At 37.5% G+C, this 24,750-nt stretch overlaps 2 protein-coding genes across 3 annotated transcripts in view; one reads left to right on the plus strand and one right to left on the minus strand.

Annotated features, from left to right (window-relative positions):
• Nucleotides 1–24,750, minus strand: part of LOC135221852 (diuretic hormone class 2-like) — a 203,819-nt gene that overhangs the window by 80,112 nt on the left and 98,957 nt on the right. The window lies entirely within an intron of this gene.
• Nucleotides 1–24,750, plus strand: part of LOC135221850 (juvenile hormone esterase-like) — a 552,420-nt gene that overhangs the window by 47,774 nt on the left and 479,896 nt on the right. Inside the window, exon 3 of the mRNA XM_064259782.1 lies at nucleotides 5,750–5,797. The gene's annotated coding sequence lies outside the window, so the exon portion shown is untranslated. The remainder of the gene's footprint in view (nucleotides 1–5,749; nucleotides 5,798–24,750) is intronic.

Consider the following 24,750-nt stretch of genomic DNA (forward strand, 5'->3'; position numbering starts at 1 on the left):
AGAGAGAGAGAGAGAGAGAGAGAGAGAGAGAGAGAGAGAGAGAGAGAACGCCGGACATCGCAGTTCGAAAGTATTTTATTCGGGCCAGGAATATAAGGTGGATGAAGGGGCTGGTCATCAGCAATTTAAGGGGAGAGCGAGAGAGGAATTTCCATCATTGCTGAGAGAGAGAGAGAGAGAGAGAGAGAGAGAGAGAGAGAGAGAGAGAGAGAGAGAGAGAGAGAGAGAGAAGAATAAATAGCTGCCAGACTCGTAAAGATCTGGCAGTAAAGGAAGACGGTGTATGAGTATGATTCATAGTGCAACAGTGAGGGTTCTCCTCCTGTTACACCGTTCAAACCTCCGTTACCACCAAGTTCCCTGTCAGCGCTTAATGACCTCGTAGGTCCCAGCGAAGAATTCTGTATATAATATAGATGTATATATATATAATATTTACATATCTATCTACCCATATAAATGTTGCACTGATGCAATGGAAACTTTCAGAGTGCTTCAGTTACAGACAATTACATCATGACAATCAGCCAGGCGAATGGGAACGAATCCCTTTAGTTTGTGTATATGAGAGAGAGAGAGAGAGAGAGAGAGAGAGAGAGAGAGAGAGAGAGAGAGAGAGAAGAACAGCGCACATTCAGCGTAAATGAATTGGGCAAGAGAGGGAGAAATTATTAGTACAATAATCAACAAGGATTAATCTTTGGGGATGGAGGCAAGCGAGGGGCGCTTAGCGCCCCTTCTGAAATGGCGAGGGAGCGTGAGGACGGATGAATTCTGAAGAGGAAAGCATAAATCCGGTTAGAGAGAGAGAGAGAGAGAGAGAGAGAGAGAGAGAGAGAGAGAGAGAGAGAGAATGTGGCGTTATCCTTTGACTTTGCTCTCAGTCACCTTTCTCTTTCCTTCTCGCCCTTTCTCGTCCACCCATTCCCTACTTGAACGCAAACATCAGTGTTTGCTCATTTTCTATGACAGGTTGAGTTTGATTGCCTCCTCGCGGGGAGAGAGAGAGAGAGAGAGAAAGAGAGAGAGGGAGAGAGAGAGAGAGAGAGAGAGAGAGAGAGAGAGAGGGCCGAACTATTCTTATGGCCATTTAGCTTTTTATGACGTGCCATAAATAACACCAGAAGATGAGACCAGCCCTTCAAACCTTGTGCCTTTTATGTTTATGGCATTCCACCCGGCCTTTTTTTGTTTTAATTTACCCCCTTTTATTGCCATCAATATTTAACATTACCGCCGGATAAAAGGGGTGAAGCGCGAGATAAGAGAAGGATATTGACATGCCTGTAATGTTCGTCATTTTACTTTTTTTATTTTATTTATTTTTTCACATGCCTGCGTTGTCTGTTTTAGAATTCTCATTCATTTGCTGAAGCTATTCATAAAACGAGCGGTTCGAGATAAAGAGCTGGGAGAGGCTCATTAACTAGGCGTGATCGGACCTCCGGCTTACTCGGGACGCGTGCAAGATTCCCCCCCCCCACCCCCTCTCATGCATTAGTTGTAAACGTTATATTCCTAACTTAACGTGAACTGGTCTTCGTAATTCATTATACAAACAACAAGGGTCAAATAAAAAGGACAAATAAAAGATGTTCATATATTCTCAGTTATAAGTGGAAAAAAATAATTGTACAGAAACAGCCTAAATTCAATATACTAAACAAATTAAAACGTGCTAAAATCTACGTTTAAATAGAGCCTAGTCTCACCATTGAAGATTAAAATAAATAAGCTAAATCTTATTAGAAATGATTGTTTTTACTGTTCAACTTGCACATTATTTATCCTTTACATTTTCATTCCAATAAATAATTCATAAATATCTTATCCTCGAATTCCTGTATCTGTAACTCAACGCGAAACACCTTTTTCAGACATTTCTAGGCTCTTCCATAGACCTTTCCTACCCCCCAACAAGAGCAAGAACAACGACAACAACAGTGTAGTTTGTAGGTTTACTCCACGAGTAAGCAAAAATAGCTTTCCAGAGCAGGAAATAAATCAAGACATGTAAATGCTTTGCATTTTGGTAATTTTAGTTGGTGCACATGCTGTCCTCTTTTGCCACATTGATAAGTAAATACAGCCATACTTATATGTCAGTGGTAAACATAACCACTCTTATAAATCAGTGATATTTCAGGCAATCAGTCGTTTTTTATTATTGAGAATCACATTTTTATATGCAATTCCCGGCATCTTGCTGTGCAATTCTCCTATGGCCTCTCTCCTGGAATATAAACCGTTTTACCTGAAAATGGTGATATCGGTTTTCTTAGGTATACTTTGTCTATCAAATTATATTCAAAGGAGGAGCAAGACTCCCCATGAAAGCAATACTCTGTTAAAGAGTCTTCCGGCTCATTTGAATCGATTGGCCTTTGCTCATCGTGGTTCATAATCGCTTTACATTTCTTTTTATCAGATACCTTTTTTTTTTTTTATTTCTCGTGTGAGGTGCCCCCGTCGTAAAAAATTTCGATAAGTTTTAAATGTTCTGTAAAAGGAAAATTTTGAGATTGTTTTGTCTGTCCGTCCGCACTTTTTCTGTCCGCCCTCAGATCTTGAAAACTACTGAAGCTAGAGGGCTGCAAATTGGTACGTTGATCATCCACTCTTCAACCATCAAACATACCAAATTGCAGCCCTCTAGCCTCATCACTTTTCATTTCATTTAATGTTAAAGTTAGCCATGATCGTGTGGCAAGCAACTCCACAACACAGGCCACCACGGCCGGGCTGAGAGTTTCGTTGGTCAGGGCTCATACAGCAGTAAAACGAGACATCCGAAAGATAGATCCGTTTTTTGTGGGTGGGTGGGGGGGGGACTCGCTTGATTATACGCTCTACAGAAAACTCGCTTGCGCATTTTTTACTTGTTATAGTTTTGTATACATCGCTGTGTGGAGCAGCTGGTAGTTAATTGATAATTCCATTGACAGCTAAAAATGAAGGAGATATTTTCCAATGACGATTTACTGCAGGAAGTGCAAATGAATTCGTGACGAGCGAGCAATTAACATTCCGGCAAACTTTTGAGCGTTCGTTTTGGACCGTTACTATGCGAAAAAACTCGGGGAGGGGGCCTGGCGGGGGGGACCTAATACTATTTCATTACGACGGCGTTGTAAGAGACGGCATTATGCATGTATGAATATCATGACCAAGAAGCATTTCGGAAACGCTTTTCCCGTCTTCGTTCATTAATGAAAAGTATATCTTCGTTTAACCAGACCACTGAGCTGATTAACAGCTCCTGGGGCTGGACCAAAGGATTAGATATTTTTTTACGTGGCTAGGAACCAATTGGTTACTTAGCAACGGGACCTACAGCTTATTACTGTGGGATACGAACCACATCGAGAAATGAATTTCTAATCACCAGAAATAAATTCCTCTGATTTTGCGTTGACCTACAGCTTATTGTGGGATCCGAACCGCATCGAGAGATGAATTTCTAATCACTCAGAGCGGGGTAATCGAACCCGAACCCTGAGATATCGGTAGTCGAGCACGCAACCGACTCGTCCAACGAGGAACTCGTCCGTTAATAAGCCTCTCCTTTAAGCTCTATGAGTAACTTAGGTCTTCGTTAGAGTAGGGGTTAAAAGTTATTTTAACAGGGGCTACGGGTTGCCAAAAAAGACAATTTGTGTAGAGCTGGGAGCATCTTTTCGCAGGTGCCCTGTTTGCTTACTGTCTATTTCCTTTGCATTATTTGTTTTCGGTTTCTTTTCACGGTTATTAGTAGTTGTTATTGATTATTATAATTCTCTTTTGATTTTCCATTGTATCCTACCTTTTTTTCATTAGCTTATTTTTTTTTATGGAAGAGTGTTTGGCAATGTTCAAGTCTTCAGTCATTCTTCATAACAATGTATGTATGAATATTGTGACAGATTATTATTATAATAAAATAATAATAATAATAATAATAATAATAATAATAATAATAATAATAATAATAATAATAATAATGAGAAAAAGTATCACTCATTTATGTCGCAATACCATGGGACACCAGAGTTGAAGAGAAGGAAAGGGAAAAAATGGATAAGTATCAAGGCCTGAAAATAGAAATAAGAAGGATATGGGATATGCTAGTGGAAATTGTACCCATAATCATAGGGACACAAAGAGACACGATCACAAGATCCCTGAAAAGGAATCTGGAAAAACTAGAGGCAGAAGTAGCTCCAGGACTCAGGCAGAGGAGCATGCTCCTAGAAAAAGCTCACGTAGTGAGAAAAGTGATGGACTCCTATGGAGGCAGGATGCAACCCGGAACCCCACACTATAATTACCACCCAGTCGAATTAGAGAACTGTGATAGACCAAAATAAAAATGAGAAGAAGAAGGAGAAAAGAAACGAAGACACATGATTGGTTGATCGCTGCACGAAGAAACATACTGTGATTAGCACCAGTAAGTAGCACTGCAGTCAAATATGGATATTTCAGTGAACTACAGAAAACTAGTAGAATCTAAAAAGAAATAAATCAATTTGAGAGAGAGAGAGAGAGAGAGAGAGAGAGAGAGAAGAAGCTTGAGCAGCAGACTATGCCACAGCAAAGACCACGCCCACTCGCAGAGAGAGACCCAAATCTGACAGTTGGCCAACGCGATTCCACCTAAAGCACGTCCGACCGTTTTTCCCTATTTCTCGCTTATTCACGTTTCATTTGTTTCCTTTATTTCCTTTCCTGCGGCTGGTCGTCGGCTTAGAGGAAAGGGTGCCCGGAGGAGCGGCGGTAATAAATCTCATTAGGAGAGGGCGCTAACCAAACGAGATTTCGCGTCGCAAGTCGGACTCCTCTTGGCCGAGCTGCAAAGGCTTTGCGTCCTTAAGAGTACCGGATCTTGTTCGTACCTCGTAGAGGTTTTCTCTCTCCTTACCCTTTTTATTTTCCATTTTTTTTTTGGAAATTGTTTTGTTATCCTGTTTCTTACAAAGGTTTTTTGATATTTTTTTTTTATTATCCTTTTTCTTACAAAGGCTTTGCCTCCTTAAGAGTACCAGGCCTTGTTCATCTCTCGCGGTTTCCTTTCAAATTCTTCTTATTTTCCATATTTTTAAAAAGATGAAATTCTTCATATTTTCCATATTTTAAAAAGACAAAATTCTTATTTTCCATATTAAAAAAAAATGAAATTCTTATTTTCCATATTTTAAAAAGATAAAATACTTCTTATGTTCTATATTTTAAAGAGAGTACCAGGTCTGGTTCATATCTCGTGGAGGTTTCCTCTTCCCCCTTTCTATTTTCCATATTTTAAACAGATATCTATCCTGTTTCTTACAATGGCTTTGCATCCTTAAGAGTACCAGGTCTGGTTCATACCTCGTGGAGGTTTCCTCTCGCCTTACCGTTTTTGTTTTCCATTTTTTTTAGAACTTTTTTATCCAAAAGAGTACCAGGTCTCGTCCATATCTTACTTTAACCCTTCTTATTTTCTATTTTATTTTTTAGTTTTTATTATCCTGTGTTTTAAAGACAGTGCTCTCGTTTTGTATCATTTGTGTCGAAATAATTAATACAATTAAAGCCCCGCCCCCTGTAAAGTTATATCCCTTTGTTGAAGACCGCTTTTCTATATGTAAGTTTGATAGGTAATCTTTATTTGAATCACATTTCTTTGTCGTTTTCTTTATAACACTCAGTTCCTGAATATCTTTTATAATCTATATGTTTTCTTGTTTTCTAATCAAGGGATATAAGATTAAAAGTTTTTTTTTTTTCACAGATTCCGTAGTCGAAGGATTCTTGCTTACGATGTCGCTCATCTTTCAAGGTAAGCTCAAATATAGATCAGGTCTACTTACCCCGTAGTCGAGTCATTTTGATTTACATATAACGTTTTTTAGACAAGTACTCTTTTTTTTTTTTTATGTCCATTCTTCTTCTTAGATACTTTGGTAAAAGAGTTATCTGCAGGGTCTCAAATGGAGCGGGTCGAAAAGCCCACCTCGGGTACGCCGGCTAGAATCTGCAGTATTTCAAATGGAGCGGGTCGAAAACCCTGTCTCAGGTACGCCGGCTAAAATCAGCATGAGCCGCAACTAGAAATTTCGTGGTTTTCATTGTCTTCAGGCCTCATGAATCATGAAATACGGAGAGAAGAAGACAGTTACATAATCTGTTGATAAAGGCCATTCAGTGTTGACCAAAGCGATTGGTTTATATCGTACTCTGAGGAGTATTATGAAGCATGTAGAGTGCAGAGGCAGTATTATTATTATTATTATTATTATTATTATTATTATTATTATTATTATTATTATTATTATTATTATTATTATTATTATTATTATTATTATCAAACCAAAGGCTATGGACTGAATTGGAACGTTCCACTTCTCAGAATAAGTTTTAGTAGGATAAAAACAAATAACTCCCAATGACCTGTTATTCTTCTCTGAAGAAAAACTTTTGTTTCTTGGTAAATGAAAAATGTATTTCCCACCAGTATATATAAATGTTACTTAGTTTTTTATTAGTGTATTGGTGTTATGTGAGTGAATGCTGAGAACTATTGCGTTCAAAGACAAGGAGAGAGAGAGAGAGAGAGAGAGAGAGAGAGAGAGAGAGAGAGAGAGAGAGCAGGAGGCAGAGAAGAAAGAAGGAGAGAGAGAGAGTTATTATAAAGTTTTTCGCCTTGTAGAAAGCATATATAACTTTGGTTCGTCAACATGACAGTCTCCTAAGAGAAACCAAATTTTTATTTGCTTCAGATATTGTATGTATGTATGTATGTATGTATGTATGTATGTATGTATGTATGTATGTATGTATGTGTCTGTAGTTACGTGGGTTCGTAAGTGTAAGTTTGTTTGTGTATGTGTGTGTGTGTGTACGTGAATTTTTATTCGTGGATCAACAACGCATGAGAAGATACGAAGCTCCATAATTGTGGATTCGTTAGCCAGAATGGGCAGCAGTTTTTTGTAACGGCGAAATCACTCTAACGGCTCAAAACAATTTTTACGATTCTATAAATTAGGCGCTTAATGGGGCTTCATTAGACCCCACTATACTATTTATTTTTGTATTTTTGGTGGGGCGCCATACCATACAATCCTCTCTCTCTCTCTCTCTCTCTCTCTCTCTCTCTCTCTCTCTCTCTCTCTCTCTCATGGGGATTTTTATCTCCTCTGCGTCTGTCGTCTCTCTCTCATTGGATTAATAAGTACTCAGAGTACCAAGTACTCAAAGTACTAAGTACTCAGAGTACTAAGTACTCAGAGTACCAAGTACTCAGAGTACCAAGTACTCAGAGTACCAAGTACTCAGAGTACTAAGTACTCAGAGTACTAAGTACTCAGAGGCTTCATACGACGCCATATTTTGACGCTGAGTAGAACCTCCGTTCAGTGTCAAATGGTTAATCATCCAAAGCTAAAATTCCTTCGAAATAGCAAACGTTTCCTTTACTGTTCCTCGAAATTACGAATTTTAAGGTGCTTATGCATTTGAAATGACAGAATATGGTAGAAAGTGCAACTGATTCAAAGGATATGCTCACGTGTATATGCTTTTCATTTTAGACGTTGCCAAAATATGGACCCGTAAATAGAATTATATAGAGGATCACATTTCATTCAGGTAGGTCATTATATTCCCAAAACATTTTTTTGCCATTTGTTTGATATTGCAATGTTTCGTTTCGTAGTTTTCTATTATTTTACTTTATTTTTAGAGCAAGCATTGCACTAGGATTTCCTTTGGTATTTTGAATTTTGGAGAGCAGTAAATGCCCATTTGTTTGTGTGCATTAGTAACTTCTATGTATTTTTGGTTAAGGTTTGAGTCGTGGAGACGTCTAGCAAGGTTCCTCATCTATGAATAATTATTGTCAGTGATTGTTTTTATTAAACCATCCTTTTAGATCGTACTCCAGATTACGTATTCCCCGTTACATTACTTGATCATTGATCCTTTATGAAATATCTAATCCTACATTCTGAAACTGAAATCACATGATTTATGCATCCATATACAGAATTCATACACACAGCTTTATAAGAAATAAGCATCACCCCTGGAGAACAGCACTGACAGCTTTACAAGAATTATGGAGAGAGCCTCCCTTACTATGTGTGTGTAGTGTGTGTTTTTTTTTGGGGGGGGTGGGGGGTGGGGGGAGGGGCATCGGCCATGAGAAGAGCACTGAATGCGGTGTATAACAACATCGCTGCCAGAGGAGGAAGTCGCCAGATGGTGGCTTCATAAACCAAAATTGGGGGATGGCCAGATACTGAGCAGCTGAGCTAATTAGTTTCGTATGAGTTATAATCCTTATTGCCCCCCCCCCCCAAGGTATACTGCAGCATGCAAGGAAGGAGCGCAACTGTATCGGAAATAAACCTTCTTCGAATGACTAATCGGCTTCGGTCTCGGCTTCGGCTTCCCCCAAACCCCTCCCCACCCACCTCCTCCCTTTCCCCTCCCCGCAGCGGAAGTATTGCAGATGGAAACGTTGGGTTTAGTGTCGGTATCTGTTCTGTATTGGTTGTATGCAAGCTTTTCTCACTGGATGTTAAAATCGGCTCACATTGTGACAAACTCAAATGATGTAGAAAAATAAATGAGATTTTTGTTAATATATGTAATAAAAATCTTCAATTTTGCTTCGTGAAAGTTTGGGCGAAACTTTCACACATTTCTACGTTTGTAGAGAAAGCAAACATTCAAGGTCTAATCACGTTAAGAGTGAGACTTGGCGTAACTTAATGAAGTCAAGTAGTGCTTAGAATATTGATGTCAGTTATGTATTGAGAATTGTTTCTGTGTTTTAATGCATAAAAACTATATATTTATATATGTTTGTGTGTGTGTAAAGAAAACTGAATTTTTGAATATAAAAACGCAGTCAAAATGCGGTGACAATTTTTTTTTTTATCAAGAGCTGTTCTAAATGTCAACAGCACTTGTAAAAGTCTACGGAAACAGAAACCCACGTTTCAGTTTCACTACAAAGAATTTCTCGTTCTGCGAAAGAACGTACTCCCACGCGTCCACAAACGCTAGTCGTTTTCCGCTGTCTGTGCGGATGGTGTAATTCAGGAATACTTTCCCAGAGCTATCACAGAACGGAAGAAGTTATAGCCATTCATAGCCCATAACAGCCAGTCGCGTCCAACCTCAATGGTAGATGATAGCGTAAGGACTGGAATATATTCTCTCATACTCACAGACTCCGACCTGAAGATCTCTGCCAGCCATTGCGGCGGATGGAATAGGGGTTTAAGGATGCCTTGTGGCAACACGATGTAAAGTGCGTGCATGCCTCTGCGTAGGAGGTACAGCCGTTTCCCAGTCTTGATTACAGAGTGACACGAACACTTATTTGTTTTCTGTGTCACTTTTTCTGGTTTCCCTATAGAACTACCGTATTCAATTGAAGCTTGAATTTCAAGTCAATGGCTCCTATTGGTGGCCTTGTTCTATATGAATAGGGTTCATCTTCTGAATAATAATATAATGATAATAATAATAGACTGGACGTGACGTTGATTGACAAAATCAAGAATAAAGTATCACTCATTGATGTCGCAATACCATGGGACACCAGAGTTGAAGAGAAAGAAAGGAAAACAAATGGATAAGTATCAAGACCTGAAAATAGAAATAAGAAGGATGCGGGATATACCAGTGGAAATTGTACCCATAATCATAGGAACACTAGGAGGCACGATCTCAAGATCCCTGAAAAGGAATCTGGAAAAGCTAGAGGCTGAAGTAGCTCCAGGACTCATGCAGAAGAGTGTGATCCTAAGAAACGGCGCATATGGTGAGACAAGTGATGGACTCCTAAGGAGGCAGGATGCAACACGGAACCCCACACATATTCTCGGCCATTCCATTGAGGAGGGAGAGATGTGTATTTCTGGTGATAGATGTTCACTCTCGACGTGATTCGGAAGTCAAGTAAAGCCGTTGGTCCCGTTGCTGAATAACCACTGGTTCCACGCAACGTAAAAGCACCATACAAACAAACAAACAAACAAACCATAAAAACCACCTAGTGAATAGGATGACTGTGATAGAATAATAATAATAATAATAATAATAATAATAATAATAATAATAATAATAATAATAATAATGTAATAATAACATGATGATAATAATTAATAAATAATAATAATAATAATAATAATAAATAATACTAATAATAATAATAATAATAAAATAATAAATATAATAATAGGACGGGCTTGCAAGAGTAGATTGTCATGATTTTACTTCATCCAGTTTACCTTTTAATTCGGAATACTTGACTATTTTTCTTTTCTTGGAACTTCATCATTTCTTTCTTTTGAAGATACGGATATTTAATTCTCTCTCTCTCTCTCTCTCTCTCTCTCTCTCTCTCTCTCTATATATATATATATATATATATATATATATATATATATACAAATGTTGTTGGTTTTGAATTTTTTTATTATTTTCTTGATCTTTTTTACTGTCCTCACTCTCTTCATCTCCTCTTCTTAAAGGAGCGATCTTGATCCACTTGCAATTTTACACACACATACCTACACGCACGCCCAGAGAGAGAGAGAGAGAGAGAGAGAGAGAGACCTTACTGACCTTACAACTCGTTCGGGTTTCCCCAGGTCCCTCAGTGTGAGGCACTTGTAATGTCTACCGGAGAATTGCTAATGAATTATCCGGTATATTTTGCATCTCCCAATCTTGGGTGGTCTGGGATGCAGTTTAGATTGTTCAGAGAGAGAGAGAGAGAGAGAGAGAGAGAGAGAGAGAGAGAGAGAGAGAGAGAGAGAGAGATGGTAGTAGTTTGCAAAAGCCCTGTTTCACTGAATGTTCAAGAAACATCCTCACATAGCGAGGAAAATGACAAAACAAGCAACGAGCGAATAGAATCAACTCGGCGCAGGTGAATTATATCGAATTCATAAAATTCAAAGCACAGTCTGCATGCAAGGAAACGCCACTGCAAAAACGCGTCCACTTTTCTCCGCGACAACGCCAAGCTAACAAACCCTACTAAATAACAAGTCGCTCAAGGGGGGAATATTTTTACTTGTTCAGACGTCGGCGTTTTCAACGTTACCGCATCTTTTATGGGTGGGCATAAGGATACCAGACGAAGGTAATGCTGCTTGTAATACTACCCCTTTCCTGTTATGCGAAGTGAGTATCGCAGACGAAGCTAATGCTGCCTTTTGCTGCTCTTTTATTTATGGTGAGCAAAGTAAACGGTTTCAGACGAAGCTATTACTCATAGTGAATTCTAGTATTATCGGGTATGCACCATACAATGCCCAAGAAGTTTGACTGCAAATACTACATACCCAATTTTTAAAAATTGTAATCTGTCATTATATTTGGCGTAGCTTTCTTTAGCACTGCTGAAGAGAAATAATAAACAAGCAGTTTATTTATCCGTCGTATGAGAGATCATTCATTAGTGGTTTTATGATACAAAATTGATCTTGCATAATTCGCTAAAGCTATCTAAATTATTGATCAACTACGTCATTGACATATTATAAATTCATGTTGATCCTGAGACCGTATAAAAGAGACAGGATGCGATAAGAAATAGTGATTAGAAATCCGACCCACAGTTATATTGATTAGATATATCTAGCAAATACTGAGGAATGTGCTTTGTGCATTGCTCAGTTGTTCTAGTTCTGTTATAATCTTTCACTTTCTGGAGTCGGAGGGCTAGGAAGGGCATTGAAGCTTAAAGTATCTTCAAGGTAATCAAGGTATTGGTAGGGGATTGCTGTTTTGTGACAGCTACGATAGCTACAACTAATGATAATTCTACTGCTACTACCATTAGATAAAAAAGGGAGCATGCAATCCTTATTAAATTAGCAGTCATTATTAAATTAATCCTTCAAGTTATGGAAATATATTACGATAACGTAAGACGAATGTGGGAAATTTCGTAAAGAAAAATATATACTACGTACTGCTCGCAAAATATTAATAAAAAAAACACTAACTCCACCAATAATATACGATAGATGGATATGCAGACGATCGGCAGATAAAAGCAAAGTTCCATATAACTTACATTCATTGTTATATACTACGATGAAGTAATGAGATTAGATACTGTTTCAATCAAAGTAATACGTAAAATGAAACAGTACCATGGGCATGACGAAAGAAAGAAACCAGTTTTACACTTTGGAAAGATCGTCGGACTTTAGATACCAATTAAAATCACGTCCATACAAAGCGCCAACAGCCCTCCCTGTGTATTCCCTCGTTAATGTCCAAATTTCTATGGTAATTATGCTAATTGGGTCGTTATGAAGATGTTGACATCGTCTCGTATTGTTATGGGGTATCACTGGAATCCCCTCGAATCCCCGAAGACATAATGAGAATTCCATTTGGTCTCCCTCGTTAAAAGCGGCGGAGGGAATTGTCAGAATTGTAACTATCTCTTTTTAGTCTTCACTCTGTATATGTGACGAACGTCATCGTTACCACTTATGAGAATTGTACTCGTAAAGTGGGACGATTTGGAATTTTCGTGCATTCTTTCATCACTGACTGATCTTCAGGATTCTGCATAGCTGGTGAAAGGGCTGGCTTTTTTTTCTCCAGTTTCTGCTGCTTTGATCAAGTTTCTCTCTGTTGATTAGTGTCGCGATGAAAATTCACTAGCTCTGCATCATGATCAGTTATTGCTGCAGTGTTGGGTCTGTAGCGGTTGGAGGTTGAAACCAACATTAATAATAATAATAATAATAATAATAATAATAATAATAATAATAATAATAATAATAATAATAATAATAACCTGTCTCATGCCAGCAAGGGACCTTACACACTGGTGGCCCATGAGTGATGATACGGTGCTGCAGTGACCAAGGGAACTGGTGTGGACCTCTGAACTCCGACCAGCGAACAAGAGACGAATATTACCAACAGTTAGCCTTGACCTTTTCTGACATATGACGTAACATTCTGTGTCTGTTTTTGAAGCGAGTTAATATAGCGGATCGTAAAAAAAGAAAAAATAATACGTTTACACTTCGTAAATTCTCAAATGCAACGAGGACATCTGCAGAGAATGTTTATGCCGTCAAGGTAATGGTACAAGAAGGCGTTGGGTATTTCGTTCAACCTTGTTTTCATAGTTACATATCACACCCCCCCTCCCCCCCTGGGAGTTTGAGAAGGTATTAACATTATATCATAAAGATCAGGGCTCTAATGGGAAGTTTGGCCGTCAACATGAACTAATATAAAAAAAAGAGGTTAATTTGGTAGGCTGAAAATAAAGGTTTCCTCTGTCACAAGGCGTGCTTTTCATCGAAGGAGTGCATAAAATATTCATTTATATATATATATATATATGTATATATATATATATATATATATATATATATTATATATATATATATATATATATATATATATATATGTATGTATATGAATGCCTTTTTATTCTAATACAACAGTATAATATGAAGATGAAAGGCCCATAAAGCACTATTTGAACGTTTCAATCATATTTTTCGAGTACTTCCTTCTGAACACAGATGGAAGTGCTAGAAACATATGGTTGCTACGTTAGAATAGTGTTTTATGGGCCCTTTATCTTCATATTATAACGTTGTATTAGAGTAAAAAGACATTCATATATATATGTATATATATGTATATATGGATGTATGTATATTTACATAAATGTACATTTATATGCAATATGATTCTCTCTATCGCTCGATATTTCTCAGACATAGAGGATGAAAAGATAGCTTAAGTGGCCCCTTGGGTATCTTCTTACCGAAGCTGAAAAGATTCTATACCAGAAAGGACGAATTCTAAGCCTTAGAATAGTTCGTATTTCTATCCCATCCGGTCGAAGGTCCACCTTAGATATACAGCCACACGTGGGCGCGCGTATACACGCAACAACCACCCTCACACACACAGTATAACACACACACATGTATATATACACTCACATAACTAGGGACCTGTATTGTAATTCACATTTTAGCTCAGATACAGATGAGGAGACAAATGGTTTCAAGTCTTCTGTAATATTATTTAATGTTTCGTAATACACGCGCATACATACGCAAGCGCAAAGTATACTTATACGTATTGGGCGTGTGTGGGCATTTTTAATTAAATATATGTTTATAGGTATATATAAATGTATATCTATATATGTATATTTAATCTTTTATATCTATAAATATTATATATATATGTATATATATATATATATATATATATATATATATATATATATATATATATAAATATACATATATATATATACATAATATATATATATATATAATATAATATATAAATATTACACATATATATATACACACACACACATATATATATATTATAATATATATATATACAATATATATACATATATACATATATGCGCAAAGAAATGTAAATGTCGTCGTAAACATCTGAATAACACTAACTGGAAATGTTCTCCTTAATTCGGACATTCATCTTACCGGCGGTGTTTCACGAACAAGATTTATTTATTTATTTATTTATTTTTTTTTTTTTTTGGGGGGGTCAGTTCAGTTTGAGCCATCCAAACAGTAAGCGACCGAACTTCTTCCGCGCTGCCTCGGCAGGATCTGTGCCTACTTGATGTTTTTTAATAAGTAGGAGCAAAGTTGATAAATCATTGTATGAAATAGAGCCGATTACGAGCAGGCAAGCTTTTCTGTTACGGAAGAAGTTTGCGAGATTAATTCCTCGTGGTGAAAATTGGGCTGTTGTTATCAATTCCGTTCGCGGCATAATTCAACAAAGTTTTGACGAAAGGTACAAGTAAGGGTATTTAAATTTTTATTAAAAATCGCAACTTTACCCGTGGAGAATTCTTTGTTTATCAAGTTTAAATTTTTTTTTTTTTGTGAACTTCAATATTTATTCTTTTGATATAAGTGAGGGTATTTAAATTTATATTAGAAATCGCAACTTTACTCGTGGAGAATTCTATGTGTATTAAGTTATTTTTATTTATTTTTTGTGAACTTTAATATTTATTCTTTTGATATATATCAGTAAGGGTATTTAAATATCTATTAAAAATGGAAACTTTACCCTTGGTGAATTCTTTGTTTATTCATTAAGATTTATATTTTTTTTTCTGGACTTCAATATTTATTCTTTTGATGTATATCAGTGGTAAGGGTATTTAAATTTTATTAAAAATGGCAACTTTACCGTGGAGAGTTTTTTGTTTATTCATTTATATTTATATATATTTTTGTGGACTTCAGTATTTATGCAAAGTGAGTCTGTCTTGTTTAAGAAAATTTTTTTAATGTAAATAACAGTAATGTTGAAGAAATATATCAGAAAGGGTATTTAAATTTCTATTAAAAATCGAAACTTGAACGTTGAGAGTTCTTTGTTTAATTATTAATATTTATATTTTTTGTCGACTTCAGTATTGTGCAAGATTATTTGATAATAATGTAAAGCAGTAATGTATGATTAATATTTATATTTTTTTGTCTCTGACTCAGTAATTTGTGCAAGATTATTTGATAATAATGTAAATAGCAGCAATTTATGCCTCTATCTTTGTAAGTCTCGTAATATTCAGTTCAAAAAATTGAGTCAATGTAATACTGTCTGTACCTTCAAAAAGCTCCAAGTTTTAGTATGTAAACATGTTAGTGTTGCTTAACGATATGTACGTCATCAAACGTGGTTTCCTAACGTACTTCCTAGACGTCGCGCTCTTGCAAAGGGATCACATACACGTACGCTCGTACGTAAGTACCAGCGTGAGGAGGTTTTTATTTGGAGAGGGGGAGGTAACGGATTAGGTAGTGTTTTGAATAAAATTCAAGGTGTTCATACCGTCAGAATAGAAATACTTTGCCAGGTATGTATAGTATAGTATAGTATAGTATATAGTATAGTATAGTATAGTATATAATCCATACCTTCAATGAGAGAAAAAGATCATCGTGACAGTTCAGATAATGTAATTACCTAGCGATTTGAAGTTCTTACAATTAATTTCGTAGCCATAAAGTTAAATGTGGGGGCTGGGAGGATAATCATAGCTGCTCAGATTAATTTTGAGATCTTGGTTGTACTTCTTTCGTCAGTTAGATATTCCTCATAGAAAAGTATATTCATTGCTCAATTCTCTTTATCATCAGGTAGTCGTCTTCGTGCGCCGCTCCGAGATGTAAACAGACTTTTCAGGAAGGAGTTGGTGGCAAAAGAGGTGATTCGGCGCATGCGCCGTTTCAGCTTCCATTCACCGGAGTATTCCCTCTTTCGTCTCCGTGCATACCCTTCAGGGCACCGGCATTCATCTCCCGGGAATTTTCTGCTTGCTCCGAGTCAAGAGACGTAGCCCTTCCAGAACAGTGCCAGTCGTTCTTTCTACTGGTTTCGCGTTCAGAATGCAAATTAGAAGGTCGTATACAGCGCCTCAGTGGCGTGGTTGGTATGGTGTTTGCTTCCCACCCCGAAGGTGGCGGGTTCGATTCTCGGCCATTCCATTCAGGAGTGAGAGATGTGTATTTCTGGTGATAGAAGTTCACTCTTGACGTGGTTCGGAAGTTACGTAAAGCCGTTGGTCCCGTTGCTGAATAACCACTGGTTCCATGCAACGTAAAAACACCATACAAAAAGAAGGTCGTTTACGTTAGCTGTTGGGATTTTTACGGATTCCAAGGGTTTACTCCTCAATATTTTCTGTTTTTAGGCAACCGCGCCATGCCATTCCTGCGTTTCGTTAATGTTACTGCAGGCACTAAACTACTGCTATTACTATGGTAGATTCACATCAACCGTGCACTTGACGTGTAGGCCAGTCCCTTACAACGCTCCTGATTGGCTGTTGATAAGGCAATCCCAGGGCTGGAAACTATGAATGTCTCTCGAGAGAGTTCACATGGGTAGGATCTATGTTCCACCTCTCCTGAGGGGTACAACTTTCAAAAGCATCCTTAGGAGAGGTGGAACATACATCCTGCCTATGTGAACTCTCTCGAGAAAGACTGAGAGAGTTTCCAGCCCTGTGATTGACTTATCAACAGCCAATCAGGAGCGTCGTAAGGGACTTTCCTAGACATCAAATGCACTGTTGATGTGAATCTACTACGATACCAACGGTAATCATAATACTCCATAAAGATCTCATAATGCCACAAGTCACTCAAATGAGTATTAAACATACATTACGAATATACAAACTAAAGCTTTCTTATTCTCCAGATAATAATAATAATACGTCATCTCATCGATATCAGACGTTGTTATCTTCGGGGTGTTGAGCAGCACTCTTCAGGGACTGAATAATCCGTCGGTGCTCCAGCGACTATTTTTGGTCCCAAAAGACAGCAGAGCTGTTCAAAATGGTAGTGATTTATTTGGAGTTATTCCCTGTCGTAACTGGCAGTGTCATTGATATTGTTACTTTGTGGAAATTATTATTATTCATTTTTTTCGTTCTCTTTTTGGTCTTTCACAGCCATCCTTTTCGACCGGGTGGTTTTCATAGTGTTGGGGGGTTCCCGGTTGCATCCTGCCTCCTTAGGAGTCCAACACTTTTCTCACTGTGTGTGCTGTTTCCAGGAGCACACACTCTTCTACATGAGTCCTGGAGCAACTTCGGCATCTAGTCTTTCCAGGTTCCCTCTCAGGGATCTTGGGATTGTGCCTCCTAGTGTCCCTTTGATTATGGGTACAATTTCCCATATCCTTCTTATTTCTATTTTCAGGTCTTGAAACTTATCAGTTGCGACATCAATGAGTGATACATTCTATTTAATGTTGTCAATCAACGTCACGTCTGGTCTATTATTATTATTATTATTATTATTTTATTATATTATTATGATTATTATATTATTATTATTATTATTATTATTATTAATTATTATTATTTCTATTTTCAGATCTTGATACTTATCCATTTTTTCCCTCTCTTTCCTTCAACTCTGGTGTCCCATGGTACTGCGACATCAATGAGTGACACTTTCTTCTTGACTTTGTCAATCAACGTCACGTCTGGTCTATTTGCACGTATCACCCTATCCGTTCTGACACCATAGTCCCAGAGGATCTTTGCCTGATCGTTTTCTATCACTCCCTCAGGTTGGTGCTCGTACCACTTATTACTGCAAGGTAGCTGATGTTTCTTGTACAGGCTCCAGTGGAGGGCTTTTGCCATTGAATCATGCCTCTTTTTGTACTGGTTCTTTGCAAGTGCCGGGCATTCGCTTGCTATGTGGTTTATGGTTTCATTTTTCGTATTGCACTTCCTACATATGGGAGAGATGTTATTTCCGTCTATCGTTCTTTGAACATATCGGGTTCTTAGGGCCTGATCTTGTACCGCTGTTATCATTCCTTCAGTTTCCTTCTTGAGCTCTCCCCTCTGTAGCCATTGCCATGTGTCATCGCTGGTTAGTTCTTTAGTCTGCCTCATGTACTGTCCGTGCATTGGTTTGTTGTGCCAGTCCTCTGTTCTGTTTGTCATTCTCCTGTCTCTGTATATTTCTGGGTCTTCGTCTACTTTTATTAGTCCTTCTTCCCATGCACTCTTTAGCCACTCGTCTTCACTGGTTTTCAGATATTGCCCCAGTGCACTGTTCTCGATGTTGACGCAGTCCTCTATACATAGTAGTCCTCTCCCTCCTTCTTTTCGTGTTATGTATAGTCTGTCCGTATTTGCTCTTGGGTGTAGTGCTTTGTGTATTGTCATATGTTTCCTGGTTTTCTGATCTATGCTGCGGAGTTCTGCCTTCGTCCATTCGACTATTCCTGCGCTGTATCTGATTACTAGCACTGCCCATGTGTTTATGGCTTTTATCATATTTCCGGCATTGAGTTTTGACTTGAGTATCGCCTTGAGTCTCTGCATATGTTATTATTATTATTTTATTATTATTATTATTATTATTATTATTATTATTATTATTATTATTGTCGAATGACAATTATGAGCAAAAGAATATAAAGGTAAGAGACAAAATGAGAGAGGTAACCAGTAATATTTGAGAGAGAGAGAGAGAGAGAGAGAGAGAGAGAGAGAGAGAGAGAGAGAGAGAGAGAATGGTCCTTCAATTGGCGTTGTCCCCGTTTTTAAGGAGGAATAAAATTGGTTGGGAATGCTTGGAATGCCATGATATGCAATGTTCCAATTCCGGAACTCTTGGGAAAATGTTTGAGAAGGGAAAACAAAGAGAGAGAGAGAGAGAGAGAGAGAGAGAGAGAGAGAGAGAGAGAGAGAGAGAGAGAGAGAGAGAGAGTATTTTTATCGATTCTGAAGGACATTATAATGTTAAGACTTTTAGTTTTTTTGTGAAATGCTGTTCTGAAACGATGTTATTATAAAATTATTTTTAAAACAAATAATTATTTTTCTTGATAATTAACACTTATTAAAGTCTGCTATTACTACTGCTCGTAGGTGTATGTCTAAGTTCTCTATATGAAATATCTACCGAGAGTTCTTTGTTCTCTCAATACACACATACATACATGTACGTACATGTGTAAAGCTATCTACCCTCTCTCTCTCTCTCTCTCTCTCTCTCTCTATATATATATATATATATATATATCTATATATATATATATATATATATACATATATATGTATATATATATTTGTAAAGGGTATAAGCCACGAGGGAAAGATAAACAACGGAGTAGCTGCAAGATCTTTCGACTCAACGTCCTTTACTTGGCAGTAAAGGACGGTGAGTCGAAAGATCTTATAGTTACTCCGTTGTTTATCTTTCCTTCATGGCTTATACTTTTATATCGTTACAAACTTTCGTGATTCAGTTATACATACACACACCACACACACACACACACACACTCTCACACACACACACTCACACACACACACACATATATAATATATATATATATATATATATATATATATATATATATATATATATATATACGGATAGATATAGGTTTGCGCGTGTTCGTATGTTTCCATATGCATTGGAACAGAGCATTATAAAACAGAGGCCTGACGAATAAGTGAGTGTATGTTCATGCATACAGTTACAGCCCGCAAATAATGGCTATAAAGTTTGATAAATCAATGAAAAAATTAATGCAGTTTAGGATAAAAATGACAGGCAAATAAATAAAATTCCAAAATCGGATTTGTTTTATGTATCAGCGTGAATAGTTCGGGTTATTAAACTATTATCCAATATGGAGAAAGATTATATGCAATAAAAGAGTATTGGAAAAGGAGGTTGAGCCTTTTTTTTTACTAGTTTTCTGCACTTTTTTTCTCTCCGCCCTCACATCTTAACAACCACTGAGGCTAGAGGGCTGCAAATTGGTATGTCGATTATCCACCTTTCAATTCTCAAACATACCAAATTACAACCCTCTATCCTCAGTACTTTTCGATTTATTTAAAGTTAAATTTAGCCATGCCCATGCTTCTAGCAATTATACAGGACAGGCCACTACCGGGGCGCGTACAGCATTACACAGAGACCATAGAAAAAAAAAATAGATGTTTTTTGGTAGCCTTGGTTATACTCTATAGCGGGTGTATAGAAAACTGATTGCGCAATTTTTTTTTTCTGGTTAACTGGTTAATGTAAATGTTTTGATCTTACACCTGGGTAGCTACGCACGTCGTGCCTGTAAGGCAACATGTTCTCACGTTTAATGCGCGATTATCAATTTCTGTATTGCTTGGTTACACGACCGTTTCTTTCCTCTTCTTCAAAAGGACTCAGTCTTTGTCATTTTTTGCCTTCTTGTATTTGTGTAAAGGCCTCGGTTGGGTTTCATGGACGTGTATCACATTACTCTTTTGTTCCCGATTATTTCGATTTAGAAGTGTATTTATGCATGTGTTTATGCATGGTGTAGGATGATTTGTTTGAAACAGTGATTGAAACAAATTGTTATATTTCACAATCCATTTAAAGTAATGAATGACCTTCAGGCGATTACATCTCACTTTATTTTTAGTTTCCATAGTCATGGAGGTTCCATATCCGTGTTTCGGATGTTAAGTAGCGCACCTTAACAATTCACGACGTCCAAAGAGTTTTTAATCCTGTTTTAATTTTTTCTAAAATCCTTAATGGCTTTCGGTGCGGAAAATCTGAGTCATTCCAGAATGCATTTCGACGCAACAGCAGTTCCACGTTGGACGAGTGGTTTTCGCGCTCGGCTACCAATCCGGTGGTGCGAAGTTCGATTCTCGGCTCGGCCAACGGGGAATCAGTAGAATTTATTTCTGGTGATAGAAATTCATTTCCTCGTTGTAATGTGGTTCGGATCCCACAATAATAAACTGTAGGTCCCGTTGGTAGGTGACCAATTGGTTTCTAGCCACGTCAAAAAATATCTAATCCTTCGGGCCAGTGGCCCTAGAAGAGCTGTTAATCAGCTCAGTGGTCTAGTTAAACTAAGATATACCTAAGTTTTCGACACAACAGCATGACGCGGAGTTTTGGAAGTCGCCAGAGAAACAGAAATAGGTTTGAAACAGTCCAGGTAATGCCACCTTATTTTCCGGTTCTCCTCGGCTCGGCAACTCGGGGGAAGGAGGACGAATTTGAATCTTTTATGGACACGGGAAGAGAAAAGGAGGTTTTTTCGAAAAAAAATGCGGTTTGAATTCCTAGTCCAAATGCGTCGTGACAAACCAATGCATAGCAATGAGCGCATAAAAGTAATTTCTTCAATTTCCCTGCATTCATCCCAGTCTGTTTGCGGGGATGCCACAGAGAGAGAGAGAGAGAGAGAGAGAGAGAGAGAGAGAGAGAGAGAGAGAGAGAGAGAGAAACTTTTTTCACAGAATTAATTCCTCTCCGCTCGTAGGCCCAAATCGAAATTGAATCTTTCTGGGGATATAAATGGGCCTGATAATTATTTGGGAGCGATTGATTCGACTGGCAGATCAAACCTGACAAATATATCCTTTGATAGGATTCGGGTCTTAGGTATTACCCAGTTTCTTTTCTATTAATACTGCGAGTGTCCTCGTGCGTGTCTGACCAACTCATTTACGCTTCATCAGAAATGATTATTGTATTTGGTAGAATTAGATGTTCCATCAACTCTCAACTCCATGGAACTCTCTCTCTCTCTCTCTCTCTCTCTCTCTCTCTCTCTCTCTCTCTCTCTCTATAGCTTTTATTGCGATCAAAGTATTTTTGAGGACTATGAATAGCACATAAAAAAATACGTTTAATTTTTGCTCAGTAGTCCACATCACAAACATGATGTATGTTTTATAAGCCTGAAAAGTCAAGATATTTACGGGCGTAAGTTAGAAATAAAAAAGTTAATAATTTATATTAGAATCTATTTAAGAGCTAGCTCATTATTTCCGATAGCTTCTCCTCCAACAAGGGTCGTGATATTGAATATAATATATCGCCTTTTTCATGAAGAGGGTCTTCGCAATTTTACCTCCTTTTTCTGTCCTTCGTTTCGTTAGGCCTGAATGAAGACTAAGCCGCCTCTCATAAAGGCATTTGCATGAAAAAAAAAACCCGAAGGGAAGAAACCTCTGGAAAAATATCAAAGCTTACTGACGCTTCATTGGCAATGAGATCGCTTCTAACGGAGTTGGGGGAGCGAGAAATTGTCTTTTGCCATCTCCTGATACTTTTAGGTGACTGGGTGCGGGCGCTGTTAACTACACACCTACATGCGAGCGCACGTACACACACATATGCTAGCGTCTTCGTGGATAGAATGCTATTACGTTTTATGTAGCAGGACTTTGATTTATATATAAAAAAAAAAAAAACTCTCAGACACACAATTACCTACACTCACACTAATATATACTTCGATTTCCCGCTCAGCCAACGTTGAATCAGAGGACTTTATTTCCGGTGATTAGAAATTCATTTCTCGATGTATTGTGATACGGATCCCACAATAATAAGCTGTAGGTCCCGTAGCTAGGTAACCAATTGGTTCCTAGCCACGTCAAAATGATCTAATCTTTCGGGCCAGCCCTAGGAGAGATGTTAATCAGCTCAGTGGTCTGGTTAGACTAAGATATATCAAATATAAATACTCATTTATGTTTACATATATATAGGGGTGTATATATATATATATATATATATATATATATATATATATATATATATATATATATATGTATGTATATTTATATGATCCCAACAATGATTAATTTGTATAATTTCGCTAACAGCATGAAATTACTCGTCAGCTTAGGATGTCAATTTAGGATTTGTCATAATTAACAAAAACTAATTTTCATAAAGGTCTCATGATCATACAAACTCCCTTTTGGCAATTCGTGATGAAAAGGAGAGAGAGACCATTAAAGAATTTTATTAATTTCCAAGTAGGTCATAACAGCGCGTAAGTGTTCCAGTAAGTAATTACCGAACGAATAAATTTGCAGCTTTATTAATTCAGCTCTCGCGCATTAATTGATATATTTTCAAAATTATGTGTGGATTTAATTGAATGAAATTTGACAGCTGACCAAATATACGCGAAATCATTAGGCCGTGAGTGTCATCATATCCGCTATTTGATAAAACATGGCCTCTAAGCGGATTATTAAGTCGCGTTTGGCTGCGGTAATATTTGCAAATTGAAGAAGAAAGGTACCTCTTATATGCCGTGGCTCGTTGTTGCAACATCCACCGAGGGCAGCCCATTTCAGTCCCCAAAAATCTCACAGTGCATCGTTATCGTTGACCCAGACGATGCATTACGTACCTAGTAGTTGGCAGAGTGACGCAGATCGAAAAGATCTACATATAGATATATATATATATATATATATATATATATATATATAGTATATATCCACATATATATATATATGTGTGTGTGTATGTATGTATGTATGTATATATTTATTTCTGGTTTGAAAAAGATGTATAGTAGATATATATTGTATATTGGTATACATATACCATATTATAGTATATCCTATGTATATATATATTACTATATATATATATATACTATATATATATTATATATATATCTATATATATACATACATACTCACACACAGACTCTGTGAAAAATAAATTCCACAGCAGAGAGAGAGAGAGAGAGAGAGAGAGAGACGCCTCATTCAGACGGAGGCAGGATACATCAGATATTCCTGGAAATAAATCTCCCTAATTCTCCTCAATCATCGCATTGGAAATTTGCTACCTTTTGGGGTTGTAAACAAGACCATCTATCATTACTGCTCACCCTTCTTCCTTCGGGTTACCGCGTACTACTCGAGCCATTCGGAATGGTAGGGACAGTTTTTGAGTGATTTAATTATAAATTTTATATGGGAAATCCAGTGGTTTCACGAATTCCCTAGGGCATTTGTGAAATAACCAATTCCCTTAGGAACATTTGAACCCCGACGGCTAGTACTAAACACGGTGAAACAATGACACATCTATACTGTTTCGCCGCGTTTAGTACTAGCTCCTGTGGAGTCAAATGTGTTTCGCCGTGTTTAGTACTAGCCCCTTGAGAGTTAAATGTGTTTCGGCGTGTTTAGTACTAGCCCCTGGGGAGTTAAATGTGTTTCGCCGTGTTTAGTACTAGCCCGTGGGTGATCAAATGTCCCTAAGTGCATTTGAACTCCCAGGGGCTAGTACTGAACACGGCGAAACACATTTGTCCCCCAAAAGAGACAAGTGCCAAACACGGCGAAACAGTGTATAGATGAATCACTGTTTCACCATGTTTAGTACTAGCCCTCGGAGT

Source organism: Macrobrachium nipponense, chromosome 3 (genome assembly GCF_015104395.2).
Source record: "Macrobrachium nipponense isolate FS-2020 chromosome 3, ASM1510439v2, whole genome shotgun sequence".
Taxonomy (NCBI): Eukaryota; Metazoa; Arthropoda; class Malacostraca; order Decapoda; family Palaemonidae; genus Macrobrachium; species Macrobrachium nipponense.